The sequence below is a fragment of the Giraffa tippelskirchi genome, chromosome 11 (genome assembly GCF_054371585.1).
Source record: "Giraffa tippelskirchi isolate mGirTip1 chromosome 11, T2T-mGirTip1v1.2.pri, whole genome shotgun sequence".
In the NCBI taxonomy this organism is placed as follows: Eukaryota; Metazoa; Chordata; class Mammalia; order Artiodactyla; family Giraffidae; genus Giraffa; species Giraffa tippelskirchi.
Window position 1 is genome coordinate 116910978 of NC_137285.1, and position 27064 is coordinate 116938041.

Sequence of the window (27064 nt, forward strand, 5' to 3'; positions counted from 1 at the left end):
ATTGCTTATAAAAATATTGACATATGGATTCTACCCTTCAGTAATGTCGCCTGTCTAGTCCCTCTACCATCCCACCCTTTATGTCTCAGATGAGATGTTTCCTCTGTTCCATTCATCAGTTACTGACTAGAACCCTTATATAATAGTAGCAGTAGCAGTAGTAATGAAGGTGATATGGACTGCCAGTATATCTGAGTAGCAGCTGTGTGACAGGCTAAAGGTTCTACCATAGTGTTTATTAATCATCCACTGTCTCAGGTACTGTGCTAAACAACTTACATGCATTATATCATTTAATCTTACCCACAAAATATGAGATATTTTATGTTAAAGAAAAACTGAGGTTCAGAGAAATTAGGAAACTTCACTAAGATCATAACTTCAATTAAGGCCAGAATCAAGACTTAGTTATTTTTTGTCTGATGTCAAAAGCCATGAGATTATCAAGTTCAGCCTTCTTTACAAACTTGTTTTCCAGTATATCTGATAAATTGCCATCTAGCTTCTGGTTTAATATGTTCAATAAGGGGTTCTAATTCTTTAGGAGATAGCCATTGGTGGAAATGTAAATTGTTGCAGACATTATGAAGAACAATATGGAGGTTCCTCAGAAAACTAAAAATAGAACTATTATATGATCCAGCAATTCCACTCATGGATCTATATCCAAAGGAAATGAAAACACTAATTTGAAAAGATGCTTGTACTCCCAGTGTTCCTAGCAGTATTATTTGCAATAGGCAGGATATGGATGCAACCTAAGTGTCCATCAACAGATGAATGGATAAAGATGTGGTGTGTGTATATGTATCTGTATCTGTATATATGTGTGTGTATATGTATGTGGTATACATATACACACACTTACACACAATGGAATATTACTCAGCCATAAAAAGAACGAAAATTTGCCACATCTTAATGTAACCTTTACCGAGTATTTCCTATCTGGCTAGGCACTGTTGTAAGCACTTCCATACTCATAACAACCCTATTAAAAAATGGCACTATTATTGATCCAAATTTACAATACTTTCAGTTGCTCAGATCCCAAAAGCATAAGTCACATTCTGGGTACTCCTCTTTTCCTCACATGCCACAACCATTCCATTAATTACACCTTCAGAAAAATCTGTTAATTTTCCTCCATTCCCAACACTATGAGCACAGTCCTCGCTGCCATCATTTCTCTACTGGATGAGCACAGTAGCCTTGAAAAGTTAATATTCATGTTCATGGTGAATCTTTTTTTAAAGGTTAAAAAGGAAAATGTCCTCTCTATTCTGACATTCTAGAGGCAGTTTCTTGGGTTTTATTTCAGAAGTAATTCTATTAATTTCAAATCTTAAAAGATGTTGCTGTTAAAGTGCTGCACTCATATGCCAGCAAATTTGTAAAACTCAGCAGTGGCCACAGGACTGGAAAAGGTCAGTTTTCATTCCAATCCCAAAGAAAGGCAATGCCAAAGAAGTACTGCACAATTGCAGTACACAGTTCAGAGTACTGCACAATTGCACTCATTTCACACACTAGCAAAGTAATGCTCAAAATTCTCCAAGCTAGGCTTCATCAGTATGTGAACTGAGAACTTCCAGATGTTCAAGCTGAATTTGGAAAAGGCAGAGAACCAGAGATCAAATTGTCAACATCCGTTGGATCGTAGAAAAAGCAAGAAAATTCCAGAAAAAAAATCTTCTTCTGCTTTATTAACTACGCCATCAATGAAAGAATTGACGCTTTAAACTGTGGTGTTGGAGAAGACTCTTGAGTGTCCCTTGGACTGCAAGGAGATCCAACCAGTCAATCCTAAAGGAAATCAATCCTGAATATTCATCAGAAGGACTGATGTTGAAGCTGAAGCTCCAGTACTTTGTCCACCTGATGCAAAGAACTGACTCTTTGGAAAAGACCATGATGGTGGGAAAGATTGAAGGCAGGAGAAGAAGGGGACGACAGAGGATGAGATAGTTGGATGGCATCACTGACTTGATGAATACGAGTTTGAGCAAGCTCCAGGAGTTGGTAATGGACAATGAAGCCTTGTATGCTGCAGTCCATGGGGTCACAAAGAGTCAGACACAACTGAACAACTGAATTGAACTGATACATGTTTACCCATCTGGAGCAAATGCTGTTGTTGCCCTGTCCTTCTTTCCTCAGTGCCCTGCCTGTGATCAGCACCTTCCATTTCCATGCAAGTTGTCCTGACATCTGATTGCCAGTACATCTCATTGTTAGCTTAGGGGCTTTCTTGGTCTCTTGGAGCTTACTCTGTCCCTGCACAGTGACAGGACAGAAGTTCTAGGGAATTCATGCCCCAGAGGAGTAGCCTCCAGCTGATGACCGACAGAAACTGAGGGGAAAAATCTCTAGTTCCCTTGCCCCTTAAATGGGATAAACTCTAATGCAAGACCCACACTGACTCTCAGTGAGACAGTTGAACTCCAGTTGCCCACAGATGTAGACTACTCATTAATGATCACCATGGCTGCCTTCTCTTTCCTTCTTCTTGACTACAGTTTCCTGGAATTATTTCCTAAAGAAACTGCTTGCACTAAAATCCTTACTTCAGGGTTTGCTTCTGAGGAAACTATAACATAAATATTGGCACACACTCTTAACACCTCCTTTGTGCACCCCTGTGTAATCAGACATGTAGGAAGTAAATCCTGTATATTTGGCCTTAAACACTCAATTTGACTATGTTTGTTTTCTTTAATTCTCATAGGCAGCTGTTGGGATCAATAGAATTTTGTCCATTATTCTTAAATTTTTTTGTTTAAATTATTATGCAATAAAATTGACCTTTTTATTTGTTTAGAATAGAGCCTATATGTATTTTAACACATGTGTAACCACCACTGCCATCGGAATACAAGCTGGTTCAATTGCTGAGATAGATTCCCTCATACTATCCCTTTATTGTCACTCCTCCTACCACTGTAACCCCTGGCAACCAATGATATGTTCACCATTACTGTAATTTTATCTTTTTGACAGTGCTGTATAAATGAAATCATACGGTGTGTAAACCTCAGGTCCTGGTTTCTTTCAATTAACATAATGTATTTGAGACTAAGTTGTTGCATGTATCAGTAGTTTGTTCCTTTTTATTATATTATTCAGTATTCCATTATGTGGATGTACTGTATTTTTGTTTATCCATTCACCTATTGAAAGGCATTTGAGTTACGTTCAGGTTTTGGCTGTTATGAATAATGTACTATGAACGCTCATGCACAAGTTTTTGTATAGACCCATTAGTTTTCATTTCTCCTGGGTATATACCTAGAAATAGAACTACTGATTCACGTGTTAGCTGTATGTTTGACCTTTTGCTGAACTGCTAGACTGTTTTTCAAAAGAGTTTGCACTGTTTGAAATTTCTACCAGCAGTTCTCTACATTTTTGCCAATACTTTAACCAGCCTTTGACTATACTCATCCTAATGAGACTGAAGTACTATCTCATTGTATATTTTATTTGCATTCCCCTAATGATTCATGTTGTTGAGCCTCTTTTCTTGTGTTTTTGGCTATTTGCATGCATCTTCTTTGAATAAATACCTATTCAAGTATTTGCCTATTTTCTGATGGGATTGACTGTTATTTTTACTGTTGAGTTTTGAGAATTCTTTATATATTCTGAAGACTTGGATTTTAATTTTCTTAAGAGTGTCTTTTTTACAGGCAAAATTTTTAACTTTTGTCAAGTTTGAGTTACTAATCTTCCTTAACACATCCCGCTTTTGTGTTATTTCTAAGAATTCTTCATTTAAACCCCAGGTCACAAAGATTTTCTCTTGTGTTTTCTTCTAAAAGTTTTATGATTTTATGTTTTATGTTTAGTTCTATAGTCCATTTGGAGTCAATCTCTATATAAGACAAGTTTAGACTGAGATTAGGTTTTATTTTTGTTTGCATTTAAACGATCTATTGTCCCAACACCATTTGTTGGACAAAGACTTTTTTTTTCCAATTTGAATTACAAGTGTTCTTTGTCAAAGATCAAATGGTCATACTTATGTTTATAGACTGTTTATAGACTTCTATTCCATTGACCTATGTTTTTGCTTCATCAGTCCTGCCCCTCCCTGCCCTGCCCATGTTTTGGCCACACTGGTGACTTGTGGAACCCCTGACCAAGGATTGAACCCATGATCCTAGCAGTGGAAGTGTGGAGTCCTAACCACTGCACTCCCAGAGAATTCCAAACAATCTCTTGATTACTGTTGCTTTGTAATTGTCATAAAATTCAGTACTGTGGTTCTCCAACTTAATTTCTTTTTGCAATGTTGTTTTAGTTATTGTTGTTCTTTTGTTGTACCATTTAACGTTTAAGAATGAACTTTATCTGTAAGTACAAAAAAAGCCCTGCTTGGATTGTTATTTTAATATAGATCATTTTGGTGAAAATTGATATCTTTAATATGGTGAGTCTTCTGATACTCTCTCCCAGTTTTTAAGAACATCTTTGCTTTCTTTTGTAAGTGGCATGATTTGTTACATTTTTATCAAAAAATTTTCAATAGCAGTGTGTCTATACATCTGTATATATGTGGCAGAGGGACTGTGACAGGTGTGAGACTTTTCCCTGTTGTCAGACAGTGTTCCTTTGGGTTCTGAAAGGGAGTTCCAGGTCTAGGCCCCAACTCTGGTCCCAGAAGTTTTGAAAGAAGTAGGAATGCAATCATTGGTCTTCAGCACTGGGTTCTTAGGGAATATGCCTAGCTGGGCCTAACCTTTCAAGTGCAGCAAGAACCAATAGCATCTTATTGTTCCATTCTGAATAAAGTTCCATGAGCCAGTGGGGCCAGGGTGGAGGGAAGCTTTTATAAATGTTACCGCTTTTTTTTTTTTTTAGTTTTAGCTTCATGTTGTTTATTGCTCGTGTATAGAAATGTGATTTTTGTGTTTTGACTTTGTATCCTGCTGCAGTTTTGTTTGTATTAGTTCTGCTGCTGCTGCTAAGTTGCTTCAGTCGTGTCCGACTCCGTGCGACCCCATAGATGGCAGCCCACCAGGCTCCGCCGTCCCTGGGATTCTCCAGGCAAGAATACTGTTCTAGGAAGATTAATTTTAAAAATCCCTAGGGTTTTCTACAGACATTCTTGTCATCTACATATTGAGGCAGTTTTATTCCTTCATTCTAGTCTGTATGTCTTTTTTGCCAGAATGGTGAATGTAGATATCCTTGCATTTTTCCTCTTCTTAGGTGGAGAGTATGTCACCTTGCATCATTTACTGTGATGTTAGCTGTAGATCAATTGCACATGTCCTTTATATGGTTGAAAGTTCCCCTCTATTCCTAGGTTGATCAGAATTTTTATCCTGATGGTGTCAATGTTTTGTTAAATGATATTATGATGTGATTTTTCTTTTTTAGATTGATATGATGGGTTATATTGACTTGTTTTTGAACGCTGAGTTAACCTTAAGTTACTTGAATAAACCCCACTTGTTTGTGTTTCCTTTTCCTTTTATATACCGCAAGATTCGACTGCCTAATTTTTTTCTGAGACTTTTTTGCATGTACATTATTTTGAAGGCAGTCACCAGTCTTTTTACTATACTGAGCTTAATATATAGTATGTAATTTATTTTATAAAAGGTTTCACTTGGGGCAATTTTTCCCTCTTCAGATCTGCTAAGTCTTTTTTTCCTTTTTTTGTTTTTTTTTATAAATGTTTCCCTTAAAAATAATATCTCTAGTGCATCACATTCATGTTTTGCTTTTTAGATGAGGTTGTGTTAGGGGTTAGTAGACCCTCCCTTGGCTTTTAGTTTCTTTATAAGTGAAAGACCATTAGTTCTCAAGTTTACCTTCTTTCTTGGGCTATTATAGAGCACTCTAAAGGACAAGAATGCAAATGAATGTTTCACACATGATATAATTTCTGAAGTTTCATTTTCATGTAATATGAGCCACATTATACATAGGCTTTTTGAAGGAGTCAGTTGAAATCAGGATTTCACTGGGTTCTTTGTTTTCAGAGATCATGGTAATGGGACTATAAGTGGAAAAGCCCCAAATGATAACATTCCTTCCATTTGTCATCCAGGAAATTAGTAAAATTCCAATGTTTATATAAACAATGTTCATAAACTGGAAAGAAAGAGGAATTGTAATGGAACTCACCTTATTTCTCCTATTCATAAGCACTAAATTTTGAATTCATTCTAAAAAAATCCAAGGAATTATTATGACTATTGGTTGAATTCCAGTTTTCAATTAAAAATATATCTATAAGAGTCAGACACAACTGAGTGACTGAACTGACTGATAACTGTCTCTGAAATACATATTTCTGACTTTTAAAGGGCAGTGACCTTCAGGAGGTGAGTAGTTGGGCCTGAAAGATTTTGAAATGTCAGCTCTCTGTACTGAATGGAATCTTAATTTTTCCATAAATTATATAAAGTCTTGATGATATGATTCGCCTTTTCTTAGAGCTGTTTATAAAATTTCAACTTTAGTAACTATAATCTTAGTGAGTTCTACCTGAGTGGCTAAATAAAATATATGAAATGCCTATATGTAAAGCTAAATATGTGTATGTGGTGAAATGGTGACAGTGAATCTAGATAAGGGAAGATGGGTTTCATTGCACTATTTGAATTAAGACTTAATATTTATATACATACATGTGTATATAAATGGTACAACAATATGTGGAAGGAAACACCTATGATTTATCCATTAAGCCGCTTAAGGAAGCACTTAATCCTATATGTATAAATATATACAAAGTCAAAATTACCTCTGTGGATATTGTGCTTGGGTGATAATTGGAGGTAACTTGCAAGCACCAAGAGATTAGGGAACCCAATGTGCAAGGATTATTTTTTTCTGCTTAGGAACTTTCTCCATTAACATGTTGCTTCATTTCGTCATCCTTTACATTTAGAACACACAACAACAGAAGTTACTCTTTTCTTGAACAAGTGTCAAAGTTTCCCATTGATGGGAGGAGATTAGCTGTCTTTGTATTTGTAGGTTTATTTCTGGATTCTCTGTTTTGTTCCATTGATCTGTTTGCCTGTTTACTTTAATACCACACTGCTATTTATTACTCTGGCTTTATCACAATTCTTGAAATCAGGTAGTGTTAGTTCTTTTACTTTTGTCTTTTTCAAAGTTGTATGAGCTATTCTATATCCTTTACATTTCAGTTGGAATTTTAAATTCAGTTTTATAATTTTTACCAAAGACAAAAACAAAACTCTTCTAGCATTTGGATTGGAATTACATTGAATCTATAGATTTATTCAAATATAGGTTAATTTGGAAAGTTGATAGTTTAATAATATTGAGTTGACCAACCCTTGAACAAAGTATATCTTCCTATTTATTTAGATCTTCTTTAGCTTTTTAGGAATGTTTTGTAGTTCAATATACAGGTCTTTCGTATTTTTTGACATTTTATTCCTATTTCGTATTTTTGATTCTATTGTACATGATGTTTTAATTTCTGATTGTTCTGATTGTTAATATTGGCTTCATGGGATGAGTTGGGGATTATCCTATCCTTTTCACATTTTTAGAGTTTGTGTAGAACATTATTATGGATTCCTTAAATGTTCAGTGGACTCCACCAGTAAAACCATCTGAGACTGTAGTTTTCATTATGGGAAGATGTTTAAGTACAGTTTTAATTTCTTTGGTAAACATAGGGTTGTTTAGGTTTTCCGTTTCTTCATGAGTGAGCTTGGGTAGTTTGTGTTTTTTAGATAATTTTGTTTATTTTTTCTGATTGTTGAGTTTATTTGCATAAGCTTATCCATAATATTCCTTTATGAATCTTCTACTGTCAACTCTCTATAGTGATACCATCTGTCTCATTTCTGATTTTGGCAGTTTGTGTCTTCTCTTTCCTCATTTTTAATCTGGCTAGAAGTTTATCAACTTTTTTGATCTTTCCAAAGAACCAGCTACTGCTTTCATTAGTTCTTTTTCTGTTGCATATGTTTTCTATTTCATTGATTTCTGTTTTGATCCCTATTATTTTCTTTTTTTCTGTCTACTTTGAGTTTTCTCTTCTTTATCTAGTTAAGGTAGAAGCTGAGTTCATTGACCAAAACCTTTCTTCTTTTCTATTTTAAGTGCTGTAACTGCCCCCTTAAGTGCTACTCTAGTGGCATCCCACAGATTCTGATAGGTAATCTTTTCACTTCATTTAGTTCAAAATACCTTGTAATTTCCCTTTTGATTTCTTCTTTGACCCATGAGTTATTTAGAAATTTATTATTTAGCTTCCAAGATTGTGGATTTTCCAGAGATCTGTTTTTAATTTCTGATTTAATTCCCTTGTGGTGTGAAAATATACCTTTTATGATTCAAGTCATTTTAAATTTATTGCAATATATTTTATACCCAGAGTATACTCTGTCTTGCTTTGTTTGAAGTATGCTTGAAAAGAATGTGTGTTCTGCTGCTATTTGTGTGGAATGTTTTATAAAAATCAGTTAGGTCTAGTTTCGTTGATAGTGTTGTTCAAATCTTCTACATTCTTAGTATTTTTTTGTCTACTTGTTTTATCAGTTATTAAGAGATTCTGAAGTCTTTGACTAAAATAGAGGAAATTTGTGTCTTTTTACTCATAGCTCTCTCCGATTTATTTCATGTATTTTGATGCTCTTTATAAGGGGCATAAATACTTAGAAATTTATGTTTCCTTGATGAACTGGCCCATATATCATTATAAAATTCCTTTTTAGTTCCTGTTAACATTCTTTGGTCTGAAATCTACAATAATATTAATCTTAATCCAGCTTTCTTTTGGTTAATGTTAGCATATGATATCTGTTTTCCATCCTTTTTAACTTCTTTGCCTCTTTGTATTTTTAAGTTTCTTGTAGGCAGCACACGTTTGGGTCTTGCTTTTTATCCAAATTCCATTATCTCAGCCATTTAATGTGATTATTAATATAGTTAGGCTTAAGGTTATTTTACTGCTTGTTTCTTGTTCATCTCATTGACCTTTTCTTCTTTTCTGCTTTGTTTTAGATTATTTTTCTTGATTATCTTATTTTATTTCTTTTGTTGTCTTATTATTTTTAACTATTTGTTTTGTCATTTTTCAGTCTTATACATCTTTAACTTACAGTCTATTTAACTTAACACTCTACATTTAAGCGATACTATACAACCTTTCCTACAGTATTATCAACTGTATAGTATTACTGTACTCTGCTATTTGCCTTTCCTGACTTTTGTACAATTGTTGACATATACTTTATATTTATTGATATATATATATATATATATATACACACACACACATATATATATATCAGGGAATTGGACTTCCCTGGTGGCTCAGATAGTAAAGCGTCTCCCTACAATGTGGGAGACCTGGGTTCGATCCCTAGATCAGGAAGATCTCCTGGAGAAGGAAATGGCAACCCACTCCAGTATTCTTGCCTGTAAAATCCCATGAACGGAAGAGCCTGGTAGGCTACAGTCCATGGGGTCACTAAGAGTCAGACACGACTGAGCGACTTTACTCACTCATATATATATATATATACTATAAATCCCATGCCACAATGTTATTTTTGTTTATATAGTCAGTCATCTTTAAAAGAAATTTAAATAAGAAAAATTTATTTATCCACATGGTTACACTTTGGGTGCTCTTTACTGTTTTGTGTAGATCCAGTTTTCATCTGCTGTTGTTTGGCCATTATTTATTAAATTTTTTTTTCTCTTTCTCCTCTTCCTCACTTCCTTATTACTCTTATGTTAGGATGCTTGAAGTTAGAGCTCACTGATGCTCATTTCATTTCAGAGGGTTTTTTTTTTCTCTCTGTATTTTATTTAGATAATTTTGTTGGTATGAGTTCAAGTTTACTTTTTTTCTGTGACATTTACTATGTTGTGTATCCTATCCATTTTTAAAATCTCATACATTGTAGTTTTTCTCTTTAGAAGTTAATTTGAGTCTTTTATATTTTCCACATCTGTATTTAACTTTTTTCAACATATAGGAATCAGTAATAGTAACTCTGTGTCTTTTTTTGCTCATTCTGATGTCCCTATCAGTTCTAAGTCAGTTTTGATTGATTCTTCTCCTCATTATGGGTTCTGTTTTCCTCTCTCTTTGTATGCCTGTTGATCTTTAATAAGGTGCCTGACAGCCTGAATTTTATTTTGTTGGGTGATGGACATTTTGTATTCTTATAAATCTTCCTGAGCTTCTAAGATGCAATTAAGTTACTTTAAACAATTTGACCTTTTTGGGTCTTGCTTGTATGATTTGTTATGTAATTTTAGAGCAGATTCAATCTAGGTCTAATTATTCCTGCTACTGAGACAAGACCTTTCTGTGGATTCTGTCCAGTGTCCCATGAATTATGAACTTTTCCATTCTGGATGGTAGGAACAGACACTTTGCCCAGCCATGCTTAAATGATGGGTGCTCTTTTCTCTAATCTTTTCAGATGGCTCTTTTGCCAGCCTGGGTGGTTTCCTCATATACATGCACTGACCAGTACCCTCCTGAATTCTCAGAGGAACCCTTGCAGATATCCCATGTTCTTTCTCTCTGCAACTCCCTCCTCTCTGGGTTCTGTCCTAAGAACTCTAGCTGCCTTGCTCTCCAGAGGTCTCCCCTCTATTTCCTTGCCTAGGGAGTCCTCGAAGCCCCACCTCTGTTCCCCCTCCCTGCACCATGACCTGTAAACTCTCTCAAGGCAGAAAGTGGTGCCAATAGTGAAAGTGAAAGTCTGTCGGTTGTGTCCAACTCTTTGTGACCCCATGGACTATACAGTCCATGGAATTCACCAGGCCAGAATACTGGAGTGGGTAGCCCTTCCCTTCTCCAGGGGATCTTCCCAACCCAGGGATCGAGCCTGGGTTTCCCCCATTACAGGCAGATTCTTTACCAGCTGAGCCACAAGAGAAGCCCAGGAGTACTGGAGTGGGTAGTCTATCCCTTCTCCAGAGGATCTTCCTGACCCAAGAATCGAACTGGGGTCTTCTGCATTGCAGGTGGATTCTTTACCAAATGATCTACTGTTTCCTGCTTTTCAGGGATCTTTGTCCTTCAGTTGCCTCATACTTATTGTCTTGCAAACCACTATTTCATATATTTTTTTCCAGCTTTTTAAGGTGTTTCAAGCTGCAGGGTAAATCTTGGCCCAAAATATGAGTCATTTTTATTAATTTAAAGTTTTATTACCTTGTTGTTCATAGTAGTTTTTTAGTTGATCCTCTTCACTTTTCCAGTGAATAATATAACAGTTATATCATTGGGAAACAGTGATAATTTTATCTTCCAATTTTTGTATTGTTAGCTTCTTTCTCTTGGGTAATTGCTTCTGCTCATAGGTCCAGTAAACAATATCAGCAATAGTGGAACTCATTTTTAATTGAAGAATGAGTGTTACGTTGAATTATGTCCTGTTTTTAAAATTATGGAGTTAATTTTATTACTTTTATAATTTATTAATGTAATTAATTATGTTAATAGATTTCTGTTGGTATTTTGATTTTTTTGATCCTTTGTAAAATACTTAGCCTTTTCTCTTTTTATTTATTTTTTTCTCTTTAAGATCTTTTTATTTTTTTCATTTGTTGAACTTTCACGATGATGTGCTTAAATTAATGGCTTTTAAAAAACATTAATTCGGTATGCTAGACATATTGAAGTTTAATTCTGTCCTAAGATCCTAAGCTTTTCTGGGGAGTGGGGGTGGGAGGACTGTGTTGTTATTTCTTTTATATATTTTCTTTATGTGTATTCTTTTTGAATTTCCTGTTGCTTAAGAATTAGAACTCCCCCGATGATCTAAGTTTCTTACTTATTTCTTTCCCGTTTTCCATTTGTATGTCCCTTTTGGGGGCCTACTGAAACAGTCTTACAGTTGCTTCAGTTTTAATTTTTATTATTTCTCTTGTTCTGTAAATGTTCTGATATATAGACTCTTCTTAATGATTTTGATCTTTTCATTCTCATGTGTTGAAAGTCTTCTGCTTCTCCTTATATTGTCTTATGGTCACTGAGTTCCTTCTTTTTTGTTCATTTTGGTCTTCCCTTCATATTTGTGGCATTCATACATACCTGGGGCCTTCCATTCATTATCTTTTCTAGGAATTGGTAGTGTAAACCAGTTTTCTGGCTTCCGAAAGTCATTTCCCATTTTAAGCCTGCTATCTTCCTTCACATTACTTTGCTGTTTGTGTTTTGTTTTTTTTTTTAATTGCAATTTCAGAGCATTTCAGGAGGTCTTGGAGGTAAATGCGTTTGTTTCATCTGTAATGCTTAACTGGAAGTCATTTAATAACTTTTTTTTGCATTCTTCATCTTAGAATTGTTTTAAATTTGTAAATCATGCACTGCTTTATTTTTTTCAGAAGTTAGATGTTAGAACATATTCTAATGTTCATTTCTCTTTTTTGGAGTTTATTTCTTGAAATTTTTATATTTAAAGCTTTACGTGTAGGGCTCTTCATGAGGCTGATGTGCTAGAATATTAAAAAATTAAGAGATTAGATTAGCTCATCCTGTGACTTTGAGAACATATTAAGGTTATAAAATAAGATCTTTTAAAAAATTACTTGTTGCTGGTCTCAAAGAGAGCTGTTGATTTTTAGATGTTCTTATATGTGGCTACATAACTAAACTCTTACTTACTCAAACAATATTTAGTCAGTTTGCTTGGATTTTCAAGGTGGACAATCATATTATCTTACACATAAACCCATTTAAGTTGTTTTGGATAATCTTTTACACTATAACAATGTATTTCATCAAAAGCTGTCCATTAAAACAGGAGTGTGTTTGTGATACTCATTATTGTATGGATAACAAAATATTTGAAATTTCCCAACTCTTAAATTGGCTTCTCTCCCAAAGTCTTGTAACCACTGTGTTTTCTCTGAACTTTTGAAAAATACCTGTTTAAAATATAGAACACACACCTGACATTGCCATGGCCTGACTTGGCAATGGAATTCAGTTTCTTAAGACGTCTGTTACTTTATTTCACAAGTCATTTCTTCTTTGGTAAGAATATAGTTCATAATAACAGTTCTTTGTTATCACTTCTTTTTTGTCCTCTTTAGAAAAGAACTCTATCAGCAAAACAAAATAATTTTGGGGTTGCTTAACTTTTAAAAAGGAATTCAAGGTCAATTAAACATTTTTTTGTGCTCATTTCGGTTGTGCTCTACAAAACCAGTTCTTCTCAAAAAACACAATGAGACATGCCAGGGAAGATTTATATAATACCATGCTTAATTCGGTCTATAGCCCATAGGGTTGCAAAGAGTTGGACACGACTGAAGCGACTTAGCATGCATGCAGATACTTATCTCAGAATTAATTATTTAAAAAATTGTGAACAACCTAAACAACCCACAATAGGGAATTGGTTACATTGTGGTAGTTACCTATATGCTGGTGTAATAGTCAATCATTAAAAATAACTTTCTTAAAAATATGTAACTACATGGGAAAATGCACTTGTTACAGAAGGTGGAGAAAAAAGAGCTCAAAACTGTATGTATATGTCCCCTTTTATGTAAAAGATACATCCAGATATAAATGGTTGCAAAGCAAAGTTTTATATAAATAACTTTGTTCATTTTCATTGTTTTCTTTTCTAATTTTTCAACTTTAAATTTATATTAACATAAAATAATATCCATAAGGTGATCTATAAAGATAATTCAGCAGTGAGATGACACAGTTTCTAGAGATACAGAGGCTTAAATTCTAGTGCTGCCTTTGTCACATACTACCTATATCACCTTAATGTTTCTTAGCCTTGGTTTCATCATTTGTAAAATGAACCTTGTAGGATTCAGTTATATATAAAGTGTTGAGTGAGTGGCTTGCCATTTCCTCCTCCAGGGGATCTTCCCCACCCAGGGACTGAACCTGTGTCTCCTGCTTTGGCAGGCAGATTCTTCACCACTGAGCCCCCTGGGACTTCCCAAGTAAGCAAAGTTGATATTTATAATGCATTAAGTGTGGAGCTTAAAAATGTCTGTCAGTTCTAACCTTGCACTTTTGAAGTATCATGTGGTTCCAGGATATGTCTTAAAGAAAACTGAAACTGAACAAAGACATATAGCATCCTGAAAAAGTATCCCCATCTTGACTGTCCCTAATACGTTGTAAAATTTTAATGAGTCTCGTCTGTGGGAAACGATGAGAGTCAGGTGTAAAGGAATAATGAAAAACATAAGTTGTTGTATATACACTCATGTATTTATGAAAACAGTATTTGCTTATATGGTATGTACATTGATACTGTCATTCCAAATAGATGTTTCCTCAGTCACTTGAAAAAGAGCAAAATGCAGGCCAGTCAGTTATGACAGTCAGTTCTAAACAGTCTAGGTTTTGCACCTGTGATAGCATTTTCCCCCCTGCTTGCCAATAAAGACACTGGGGAGACCAGAATCCTGATTTTTATCTTGTTTGTTTAATGCTTATCATTCTGCTTACTGTCTTTTAGTGACTATTCTTTTTCCAGCTGTCTAAACATTCTCTCACATTCCTGTCAGAAATACGATTTGAGCTCAGGTTCAAGAATTGCAGGGTCCATTCTCCATTGTGTGTATGTTTGTTTGCCACACTGAGCAGTTGGATCTTAGTTCCCTGACTAGAGATCAAACCCAGACCCTCGGCAGTGAGAGCAGAGAGTCCTAACCACTGGACTGCCAGGGAATTCCCCTTTCATGTTTATTACTTCCTCAGCACAAGTTTAGTTAAAGTTTGAAATGATTAAACCAGCTAGCATTATTATATTTCAAATCCAGATCCTATGAGGAATACTTCTCATTAGTGGTAGGATCATCTCCTGATATACCAAGTTCTGTTATTACTTAATCTTATAACACATTTAATGTAAAACGTAGACATTTATCTGGAGGTTAGGACTGTTTCTTTTCATCCATTGGAAAAAAGTTGGTGTATATTCGCTTATATGAACTATTGTTTATTTATTGAATATTTATAAATTAATATATTTCATTTGAGAATACAACATCAAAATCTCTTTTGGAGTATGATTCTAATAATATTAATGCATAGTATAAAATAATTCCTTTATATAGCTGTACTTGGATGTGTGAAATAAAAGGTCTCATGTATAACCAGTATAACCAGCTATCTTGACAGCTTCTTTGTGAAAAATTTAGTAAAAAATATCTGACCAGGTCTATCATGAATTACCATTACTGTCTTAGTTGTGGTCACATTAAGCTTACTTTTGAACAAATACTTATTGAATCTGAAAAAATGATCCTTGTAATTTCCCAGTATTCCCACTGTTAATACTTTTGAAGTCATAATTTAACAGAATTCCTGTTATAATGTAAACTTTGGGAAATGAGGCTGTTTAAGTGACTAAGGAGGTCTTGCTACCTAAACTCTCATATTCTTCTTCTGGATGTTATGTGTTTCTTGTCTTCTAGGAGAGGAATTTTCTTATAGGCTTCTTTGTTTTTTTAATTTTTTAAATTAAAGGTTGAACAATAAAATGTGGTTTAGTGAACTTTAAATTTATAGATGTATATGAGGGTCTTGGAAAATACTGAGTGACTGTTATTTCAAGAACCTTCTACAACTTTACACCTTTAAGAGATCATTCAAATTAGTCACAATAATGCTATGGGCATCTTTAATTATTCTGTAATATTTTATCATATTCTCTGTATGTGTAAAGCACTTGATATAAAAGTAAGCACAACTTGCTTTTTCTAGTTTTAGCAGCAAAATATCTGATTGCTTATTTTAAGTGATGTATCTATTTGCTTACAATAGTTACTTTGTTATTTGTGAACACTTCCTCTATGATGCTGCTGCTGCTAAGTCGCTTCAGTCCTGTCTGACTCTGTGCGACCCCATAGACGGCAGCTCACCAGGCTCCGCCGTCCCTGGGATTCTCCAGGCAAGAACACTGGAGTGGGTTGCCATTTCCTTCTCCAATGCATGAAAGGGAAAAGAGAAAGTGAAGTCGCTCAGTCGTGTCTGACTCTTAGCGACCCCATGGCCTGCAGCCCACCAGGCTCCTCCGTCCATGGGAGTTTCCAGGCAAGAGTACTGGAGTGGGGTGCCATAGGTACCTTTGATTTGAGAAATCAGTGAAGTTGGTAGAATTGGAACTAACACAAAAAAAGATTTAGTTTATTCCTTACTGAAAACTTATAGTTTCATTTTAATTATGTGACAATATATAGTTGTCATTCTGTGATATATAACTTTTAGTACCATTTGCCAAGCCTAATGAGCAGCTATGGTAATGAATGACAGACATCTAAGAGAATGTATTTATTTGCTGTTAATTCACAGAACTGATTGTCTTTGTATCAGAAGACTTGTTTGTTGAATGAGTGGACCTGATGATACAAGCTCTCTATTATTATATTATTTCATAATCTCAGCTCAGACGTGGATTTTGAAAAACACTTCTAGGTTTTGTTAAAACCTGTTTAAAACTCCCCAGTTCTACCAAAGATTATACCTTTCTGCTAGCTTAAGCCAAGGCGAGTTACAGATTAACACCCATTCTTACTAGAATAGCAAGTCTCATATTTTTGAGTCTCACACTTTATATATACTCTCAGAAATTATTGCGAATCTGCAAAAATTTTGTTTTTGTTTATGTAGTTTTAGCTATTAATTTTTATGTTAGAAATGACAACTAGAAAATTTTAACTATTTATTTTAAAAAGGTCAATGAACCATTGCATATTAAATAGCATATTTTTTGAAAAAGTTACTATGTTTTCCATAACAAAAACATAAGAAAAAGAGTGGTTTTATATTTTTGGAAATATTATTGATATTGGCTTAATAAAAGACAACTGGATTCTCATTCTTCCTTCTACATTCATGCTTATACAGTATGTTGTTTTGGTTAACCAAGAAGTATATGAAGAAAATCAGGTCTAACAAATGTGTAATTGGAAAAAGGAGGTATATTTTTGTAGCCTTTTCAGATACTTGTGGAAACTCTTGTCTGAATACTACATCAGTACTCAATAAATAGAAATTTCCTAAAGGCTAATTGTAATGTGAGTTATGTAAACACATCAATGGACATTTTTTATTCTCTGTGATAAAATCTATTGTTGGCTTTGCACTTTGAAAGATCTTTTATCCATGCATGATTTTATAGCATCATGCATTAGTCATTTGGCAAATAGGGATCGATGAGTTATACAGATCTTCCTAATATTAACATATACAGTATTTAAAATATTAGTTAATAATACTGTCCTATTAATCAGGAATACAAAGCTGTCAGGCTCATGATTATGCCTGAAAGTTCATTTTATCACTGATAACAAATAGCTTTAGATCTTTATCTTGAAGTGACAGGCCACTTCATTCATTTTGAGAAAATGACTACCAAATACATAAGTCTTTATAAGCCTATTTGTCTGTCAGTTATTCTTTCAGGTAAAAAATGGTTTTGAGGGGCAGGGGAGAGAATGGTTCAGCTTACAACTTAAACAACTACACAAGTAGTTTATCTCTAAACAGCTATCGTACTCCTATATGCTGCAAAAGTGCTTTATGTGTACTTATTCTTTGAAACAGAATGTTTTAATTCAGGGATGATGTTATAATGAAATTAAAATGTTTATTGCTTCAGCAAAGAAACTATTAATGAAACTTTTTATAAAACTGCAAGGATGTAGCTTTGAAGAATACAGTGTCTACAAGTATAGTTTAGTGCTGCTGCACTGATTGCTGTTAAGGTACCAGCAACTTTGCCCACTATTCCTTTTCCACCATTAAAGTAAATGCCAACAAAGTGAAAGAAACAACCAGTTCTTGTAGTATTATGATAACTGTTTTGACCACTGGGACTCCTGTAATGAAATAGGCTTATGGTGGCCACAGAAAAACCTGAGATGTGAAGTCATGTAACTTGGATAAATAATTGTTGAGGGAGAGATATACACATAAACAAAATGACAAGCTAACTTTTCTGTTAACTTAGTAAACAGAATTAGTAAAATATATAACTTCTAGTGATATATATGAAAGAGAGGAATAAAAGGTCATTGTGATTGTTATAATTATTTATTATAATAAGAATTTATAAAATGGTTTGGAGCACATGGTGGAACTGCTTGATTCTTTGGTTTGGAGGGGGTGTAGAGAAACTGGGGAGCTTCAGAGGAAGCTTCACAGAGTAAGTGATACTAACGTGGTAAATAAATATTTGTTCACTGAATTACTATTTCAAAACAAAAATGTGGTAGAAAAAGATATTTCACTTACTAATTCATGTATTTTTAAGGTTTTCTTGCTGTTTCTGTATGTATTCCTTATGATTATCTGCTGAAGGAAATGAGTCTGGTAGAATTTTTCATTTGATAGAGAAGCTATGACAGTGATTAATGTGTCTCTCTAAATGTAGGAATTCATCCAGATATTACTTTTTCGGTGTTTCTTTAGAATGAATCAGGGAGTCAATGAGGCAATGAAAGAAGAAGCAGGGAAAAACTGATAAGGGGGGAAAGAAAATGTTATAGATATGATAATAGAAACTCAGCAGATCAAGGGGGTTAATAATCATAATAAGTAAAATTAACTTCTCAGAATTATATGGCAGAGTCTATTCTGAGTACTTTTCACCTGTTACCTTTTGTGAGCTTCCCAAGAGTACTTGTTCAGTTCAGTTCAGTCGCTCAGTTGGTTCTGACTCTTTCTGACCAAATGGATCGCGGCATGCCAGGCTTCCCTGTCCATCACCAACTCTCGGGCCTTGCTCAAACTCATGTCCATCGAGTCGGTGATGCCATCCAACCATCTCGTCCTCTGTCGTCCTCTTCTCCTCCTACTTTCAATCTTTCCCAGCATCAGGGTCTTTTCCAGTAAGTCAGTTCTTCCCATCATATGGCCAAAGTATTGGAGCTTTAGCTTCAGCATCAGTCCTTCCAATGAATATTCAGGACTATTTTCCTTTAGAATGGACTGGTTGGATATCCTTGCAGTCCAAGGGACTCTCAGGAGTCTTCTCCAGCACCATAGTTCAAAAGCATCAATTCTTTGGTGCTCAGCTTTCTTTATGGTCCAACTCTCAAATCCATACATGACTACTGGAAAAACCATAGCTTTGACTAGACGGCCCTTTGTTGGCAAAGTAACGTCTGTGCTTTTTAATGTGCTGTCTAGGTTTGTCATAGCTTTTCTTCCAAGGAGCAGTCGTTTTTCATTTTCATGGCTGCAGTCACCATCTGCAGTAATTTTGGAGCCCAAAAACATAAAGTCTGTCACTGGTTTTATTGTTTCCTCATCTATTTGCCATGAAGTGATGGGACCAGATGCCATGATCTTAGTTTTTTGAATGTTGAGTTTTAAGCCAGCTTTTTCACTTTCCTCTTTCCCCTTCATCAAGAGTCTCTTAGTTCCTCTTCACTTTGGGCCATTAAGGTGGTGTCATCTGCATAACTGAGGTTATTGATATTTCTCCTGGCAATCTTGATTCCAGCTTGTGCTTCATCTAGCCTGGCATTTCTCATGATATACTCTGCATATAAGTTAAATAAGCAGGGGACAATATACAGCCTTGATGTACTCCTTTTCCAATATGGAACCAGTCCGTTCCATGTCCAGTTCTAATTGTGGCTTCTTGACCTGCATACAGATTTCTCAGGCAAGTAAGGTAGTCTGGTATTCCCATCTCTTTGAGAATTTTTCAGTTTGTTGTGATCCACACAATCAAAGGCTTTGGCGTAGTCAGTGAAGCAAAAGTAGATGTTTTTCTGGAATTCGCTTACTTTTTCTGTGATCCAATAGATGTTGATAATTTGATCTCTGGTGCCTCTGCCTTTTCTCAATCCAGCTTGAACATCTGGAAGTTCTCAGTTCACGTACTGTTGAAGCCTAGCTTGGAGAATTTTGAGCTTTACTAGCATGTGAGATGAGTACAGTTGTGCAGTAGTCTGAACATTCTTTGGCATTGCCTTTCTTTGGGATTAGAATGAAAACTGACCTTTTCCAGTCCTGTAGCCACTGCTGAGTTTTCCAAATTTGCTGGCATGTTGAGTGCAGCACTTTCACAGCATCATCTTTCAGAATCTGAAATAGCTCAACTGGAATTCCATTACCTCCACTAGCTTTGTTCATAGTGATGCTTCCTAAGGGCCACTTGAGTTTGCATTCCAGAATATCTGGCTCTAGGTGCGTGATCACACCATCGTTGTTATCTGAGTCATGAAGATATTTTTTTTGTAATTTTCTTCTGTGTATTCTTGCCACCTCTTCTTAATATCTTCTTCTTCTGTTAGTTCCATACCATTTCTGTCCTTTATTGTGCCCATCTTTGCATGAAATGTTCCCTTGGTGTCTCTAATTTTCTTAAAGAGATTTCTAGTCTTTCCCATTCTATTGTTTTCCTCTATTTCTTTGCATTGATCACTGAGGAAGGCTTTCTGATCTCTCCTTGCTATTCCTTGGAACTTTGCATTTAAATGGGTATATCTTTGCTTTTCTCCTTTGCCTTTTGCTTCTCTTCTTTTCTCAGCTATTTGTAAGGCCTCCTCAGACAACCATTTTGCCTTTTTTGCATTTCTTCGTCTTGGGGATGGTTTTGATCACCGCCTCCTGTACAGTGTTACAAACCTCTGTCCATAGTTCTTCAGGCAGTCTTATCTGTCAGAACTTATCCCTTGAATCTGCTTGTCACTTGCACTGTATAATCGAATTTGATTTAGGTCATACCTGAATGGTCTAGTGATTTTCCCTGCTTTCTTCAGTTTAAGTCTGAATTTTACAATAAGGAGTTCATGATCTGAGCCACTGTCAGCTCCTGGTCTTGTTTTTGCTGACTATATAGAGCTTCTCCATCTTTGGCTGCAAAAAATATAATCAATCTGATTTTGGTTTTGACCATCTGGTGATGTCCATGTGTAGAGTCGTCTCTTGTGTTGTTGGAAAAGGGTGTTTGCTATGACCAGTGCATTCTCTTGGCAAAACTCTGTTAGCCTTTGCCCTGCTTCATTTTGTACTCCAAGGCAAAACTTGCCTGTAGTCCAGGTATTCTTGACTTCTTACTTTTGCATTCCAGTCCCCTATGATGAAATGGACATTTTTTGTTTTGTTTTTTGTGTGTGTGTGTTAGTTCTAGAATGTCTTGAAGGTCTTCATAGAACCATTCAACTTCAGCTTCTTTGGCGTTAGTGGTTGGGGTGTAGACTTGGATTACAGTGATATTAAATGGTTTGCCTTGGAAACAAACAGAGATCATTCTGTCATTTTTGAGACTGCACCCAAGTACTGCATTCTGGACTCTTTTGTTGACTATGAGGACTACTCCATTTCTTCTAAGGGATTCTTGCCCACCGTAGTAGATATAATGGTCATCTGAATTAAATACACCCATTCTGGTCCATTTTAGTTCACAAATTCCTAAAATATTGAAGTTCACTCTTGCTATCTCCTGTTTGACCACTTCCAATTTACCATGAACTTAACATTCCAGGTTCCTATGCAGTATTGTTCTTTACAGCATCAGACTTTACTTCCATCACCAGTCACATCTACAACTGGGTGTTGTTTTCACTTTGGCTCAGCCTCTTCATTCTTTCTGGAGCTATTTCTCCACTCTTCTCCAGTAGATTATTGGGCACCTACTGACCTGGGGAGTTCATCTTTCAGTGTCATATCTTTAGAGTACTAGTAGATGGGTACTAATATTCTGCGTTTTATAGATGAGGAAACTAAGGTTCTGAAAGGGTGAATGAAATGCTGAACCTGCACAGTTACTGAGCAGGATAAAGAAGGTAACCTGGCACAGAGAGCTTCTGTACTGTTGAGCTTGTTTCTATTTCTGTTCCATTTCTCCAATGGAGAAAAGATATATTACCTGTTAAGAAGATATATTCTTTTTCATATTTTTAGAGGTAGCTTTACTTTTTAGAGTACTTTTAGATTCATAGCATAATTGAGCAAAAACTACAAAGAATTCACATGTATTCTCAGTTCCCAAACGTGCAGTTTTCCACAGTATCAGTGTGCCCCACCACAGTGATGTATTTATCACGGTTGATGAATGAACTCACATTGATCACATCATCATGAACCGAAAGCTGTAATTTACTTTAGATCTCACTCTTGGTGTACATCTAAAGATTTTGATGAATACATAATAATATGTATACACAGTTACAGCCCTTACACAGAATAGTTTCACTGCTCTAAAAATCCTTGAAATTCTGCCTGTTACGTCTTTCCCGCCATAGGTAACTATTAATCTTTTTGCTCTCTATGGCTGTTTATTTTCCAGAATATTATATATTTGGAATTATACCATATGCAGCCATTTCAGAGTACTGTTTTTCACTTAGTAATGTGTATTTATGTTCCTCCATGTTTTCTCATGGCTTGATAGCTCATTTCTTTATTTTATTTTATTTATTTTTGGCTGTGCTGGGTTTTTGTTGCTGCCCGAGCTTTTTTTCTAGTTGTAGTGAGATGGGGGCTACTCTCCAGTTGCAGTGTGGGGCTTCTTCTGTTGTGGAGCATGGGCCCTGTGGTGTGCAGGCTTCAGTAGTTGCAGCACCCAGCTCAGTAGTTGCAGCACCTGGGCTCTAGTGCACAGGCTCAGTAGTTGTGGCACACAGGTTTAGTTGCTCCGCAGCATGTGGGATCCTAATGGACCAGGGATTGAAACCATGTCTCCTGCATTGACAGGCAGATTCTCTACCACTGAGCCACCAGGGAAGCCCGATAGCTCATTTCTTTTTAGTGCAAAAAAATATCCCTTCACCTGAATGTGCCTTCACTTACTGAAGGACATCTTGGTTATTTCCATGTTTTGACAGTTATGAGTAAAGCTGCTATAAACATCCATGTTTTGTGTGAATGTATGTTTTCAACTCCTTTGGGTAAGTATTTGGCTTTATGGTAAGAGTATGTTTAGTTTTGTAAGAAACTGCCACACTCTCTTACATTGTGGTAGTACCATTTTACATTCTCACTAGCAATAAGTAAGAGTTCCCATTGTCCTATATTTTTGTCAGCATCTGGCATTGTCATTATTTTGTATTTTGGCCATTTTAATAAGTATATAGCAGTGTCTCATTTTAATTTGCAGTTCTCTCATGAAGTATGGGAGAAGGCAATGGCACCCCACTCCAGTACTCTTGCCTGGAAAATCCCTGGACGGAGGAGCCTGGTAGGCTACAGTCCATGGGGTCGCTAAGAGTAGGACACGACTGAGCGACTTCACTTTCACTTTTCCTTTTCATGCACTGGAGAAGGAAATGGCAACCCACTCCAGTATTCTTGCTTGGAGAATCCTAGGGACGGCAGAGTCTGGTGGACTGCTGTCTATAGGGTCGCACAGAGTCGGACACGACTGAAGCGACTTAGCAGCAGCAGTAGCAGCATGAAGTATGGTATTAAACATCTTTTCATATGCTTATTTGCCTTCTGTGTATCTTTTTTGGAGAGAGATTTATTCAGAAAGGAAGTGAAGACGAACTGAAGAGTTTCTTACTATCCTGTACTGTACTTAGTTGCTCAGTCATGTCCGACTCCTTGTGACCTCATGGACTAGAGCCTGGCAGGCTCCTCTGCCCATGGGGATTCTCCAGGCAAGAATACTGGAGTGGGTTGCCATGCCCTCCTCCAGGGGATCATCCTAACCCAGAGATCTAACTGGGTCTCCTGCATTGCAGGCGAATTCTTTACCAGCTGAGCTACCAGGGAAGCCAAGAAGAGTCGCTTGATGAGGGTAAAAGAGGAGAGTGAAAAAGTTGGCTTGAAACTCAGCATTCAAAAAACTAAGGTCATGGCATTTGGTCCCATCACTTGATGGCAAATAGAAGGGGGAAAAAATGGAAGCAGTGACAGATTTTATTTTCTTGGGCTCCAAAATCACTGCAGATGGTGATTGCAGCCATGAAATTGAAAGATGCTTTCTCTTTGGAAGGAAATCTATGAGAAACCTAGACAGCATATTAAAAAACAGATACATCACTTTGCCAACAAAGGTCTGTGTAGTCAAAGCTATGGTTTTTCCACCTGTCATGTACAGTTGTGACATTTGGATCATAAAGAAAGCTGAGTACTGAAGGATTTGATGCTTTTGAACTGTGGTGCTGTTGAAGACTCTTGAGAGTCCCTTGTACTACAAGGAGATCAAACCAGTGAATCTTAAAGGAAATCAACCATGAATATTCATTGGAAGGACCACTGCTGAAGCTCCAATATTTTGGGCACTTGCTACAAAGAGCTGACTCATTGGAAAAGACCCCAATGCTAGGAAAGACTGAAAGCTATAGGAGAAGAGGGCAGCAGAGGATTAGATCGATTAGATGGCATCATTGACTCAGTAGACATGAATTTGAGCAAACTCCAGGAGATAGTGGAGGACAGAGGAGCCTGGCATGCTACAATCCATGGGGTTGCAAAGAGTTGGATATGACTTAGCAACTGAGCAACAACAATCTTATTCAGATCTTTTGCTGTCTTTTAAATTGAGTTGTTCATTTTCTTATTGTTTAGTGTTAAAAACTCTTTTGTATATTTTGGATGATAATACATTATCAAATATGTGTTTTGTAAATATTTTCTCCCAGTCCTTAGTTTATCTTCTCATTTTCTTCAAAGTTTCTTTCACAGAACAGAAGTTTTGAATTTTAATGAAGCCTAACTTGTTGACTCTTTCTTTCCTGGTTTATAATTTTGGGGTTGTATCAAAAAAGTCATTGCTGAAACAAATAGCATCTTGGTTTTCTCCTGTGTCAACCTGTAGATATTTTATAGTTTTGTATTTTACATTTAGATGTATGGTCCACTTTGAGTTTATTTTTGTGAAGGGTACAAGGTCTGTGTCTAGATTTACTTTCTTGTGTATGAATATTTTGTTGGTCCAGCACCATTTGTTGAAAACACTGTCTTTTCTCCACTGTGTTGCATTTGCTCTTTTGTCAAAGTTCAGTTGATTGTATTGGTGTGGTCTGTTCCTGGGCTCACTGTCCTTCTTAATTCATCTATTTATATCTTCATTCACCAGTACCACACTATCCTGATTACTGTAGCTATACAGTAAGTCTTGAAGTCAGATAGTGTCACTCTTCCAACTTTGCTCTCCTTCCATTTTGAGTTGGCTATTCTGGGTCTTTTGCCTTTCCACATCAACTTTAACATTAGTTTGTCAATATCTATAAATAACTTGCTGGGATTTTGGGGGGGATTGCATTGAATCTAAAAAATCAAGCTGGGAAGAATTGAAACTTGATGATATCGTGTCTTCCTATTGATGAACATTGGAATCACTCTATTTCTTTGATTTCCTTTGTCAGCATTTTGTAATTTTTATATAGATATTATACATAGTTTATTAGGTTTATACCTAAGTATTTCATTTTGGGGGTCCTAAGATATGAAGATGGTATTGTGTTTTTAATATCAAATGACACTTGATCATTGTTGGTATATATAGGAGACTTGACTTTTGTTTATTAACCTTGTATCCTGGAACCTTGCTGTAATTGCTTATTACTTTCAAGTTTTCTACAGAGACAGTCATGTCATTTGGGAGTAAAAAGACAGTTATAGTTATTCCTTCTTAATCTGTAAACCTTTTATTTCCTTTTTTTTTTTTTGACTCATTGTGTTAGCTAGGACTTTCAGTATTAATTTAGAAAAAGAGTGGTAAGAAGTGACATCCTTGTTCCTAATCTTAGCTAGAAAGCATCTAGTTTCTTAACATTAAGTATATTGTTAGCTGTAGTGTTTTTGTAAATGTTCTCTATCAAGTTAAGGAACTTCCCCTCTATCCTTACTTTGCTGAGAGTTTCTGTCGTGAATTGGTATTTGATTTTCTCAAATTCCTTTTTTGCATTTACTGATACAATCATGCACTTTTTCTTGTTTAGCTTCTTCATGTGATTAATTGATTTTCAAATGTTGAACCAGTTCTGCATACCCAAAATGAATCTTATGTTGTCATGGTGTGTAATTCTTTTCATATGTTGGTATTTTCAATTTGCAGATATTTTGTTGAAGCTTTTTGCAACTATGTTCATGAGAGATGTGTGGTGGTGGTTTAGCTGCTAAGTCATGTCTGACTCTTGCGACCCCATTGACTATAGCCTGCCAGGCTCCTCTATCCATCGGATGCTCTAGGCAAGAATACTGCAGTGGGTTGCCATTTCCTTCTCCAGGGGATCTTCCGAACCCAGGGATCGAACCCGGGTCTCCTGCATTGCATGCAGATTCTTACCAACTGAGCTACAAGGGAAGTTCAGTGATGTTGAGTTTTATTGTAATTTTTTTTTCTGATTTTAGTATTAAGATAATGCTGGCTTTATGGAATGAGTTAGGAAGTATTTCTTGTGCTTCAGTCTTACGGAAGAGATTATAGAGGATGTTTTAGTTTTGTCCTTCAATATTTGGTAAGATTCACCAATGAACCCTTTGGTACCTGATACTTTCTATGTTGGAAGATTATTAATTGTTGATTCAAATTCTTTAATAGATACAGGTCTATTCACATTGTCTATTTCTTGGTGAATTTTATCAGATTATGTCTTTCGAGAAACTGATTGTTTTATCTAGATGATCAAATTGGTGGACATAGACTTATGCATAGTATTCCTTTATTATCTTTTTAATGTCTATAGTAATGTGTCATCTTTCATTTTCGATGTTAATAATCTGTATCTTTTATTTTTAGTTTGTCTGGCTAGAGGCTTGTTGACTTTAATGTTCTTTTTGAAGAACTAGCTTTAGATTTTGTTGCTTTTCTCTATTGATTTCCTATTATAGATTTCACTGACTTCTGATCTAATTTTATTATTTCTTTTCTTCTGCTTACTTTGGATTTAATTTGCTGCTCTTGTCCTAGTTTCCTAAAACTTAGATTATTTATTTTAGATTTTCTTCTTTTCTAATATATGAATTCACTGCTATAAAATTCCCTCCAAGCACTGCTTTTGCTGAATCCCACAAATGTTGTTATATTTTCATTTAGTTAAAAATATTTGAAAATTTCTTTTGAGATTCTTAGAAGTGTCTTGTTTAATCTCCAAGTATTTTGGGATTTTCCAGCTGTTTTTCTGTAATTGACTTTTAGTTTAA

General features: G+C 35.7%; 1 protein-coding gene across 5 annotated transcripts in view; it reads left to right on the plus strand.

Annotated features, from left to right (window-relative positions):
- The window catches only part of SBF2 (SET binding factor 2), a 473595-nt gene that overhangs the window by 187033 nt on the left and 259498 nt on the right, over positions 1–27064 (plus strand). The window lies entirely within an intron of this gene.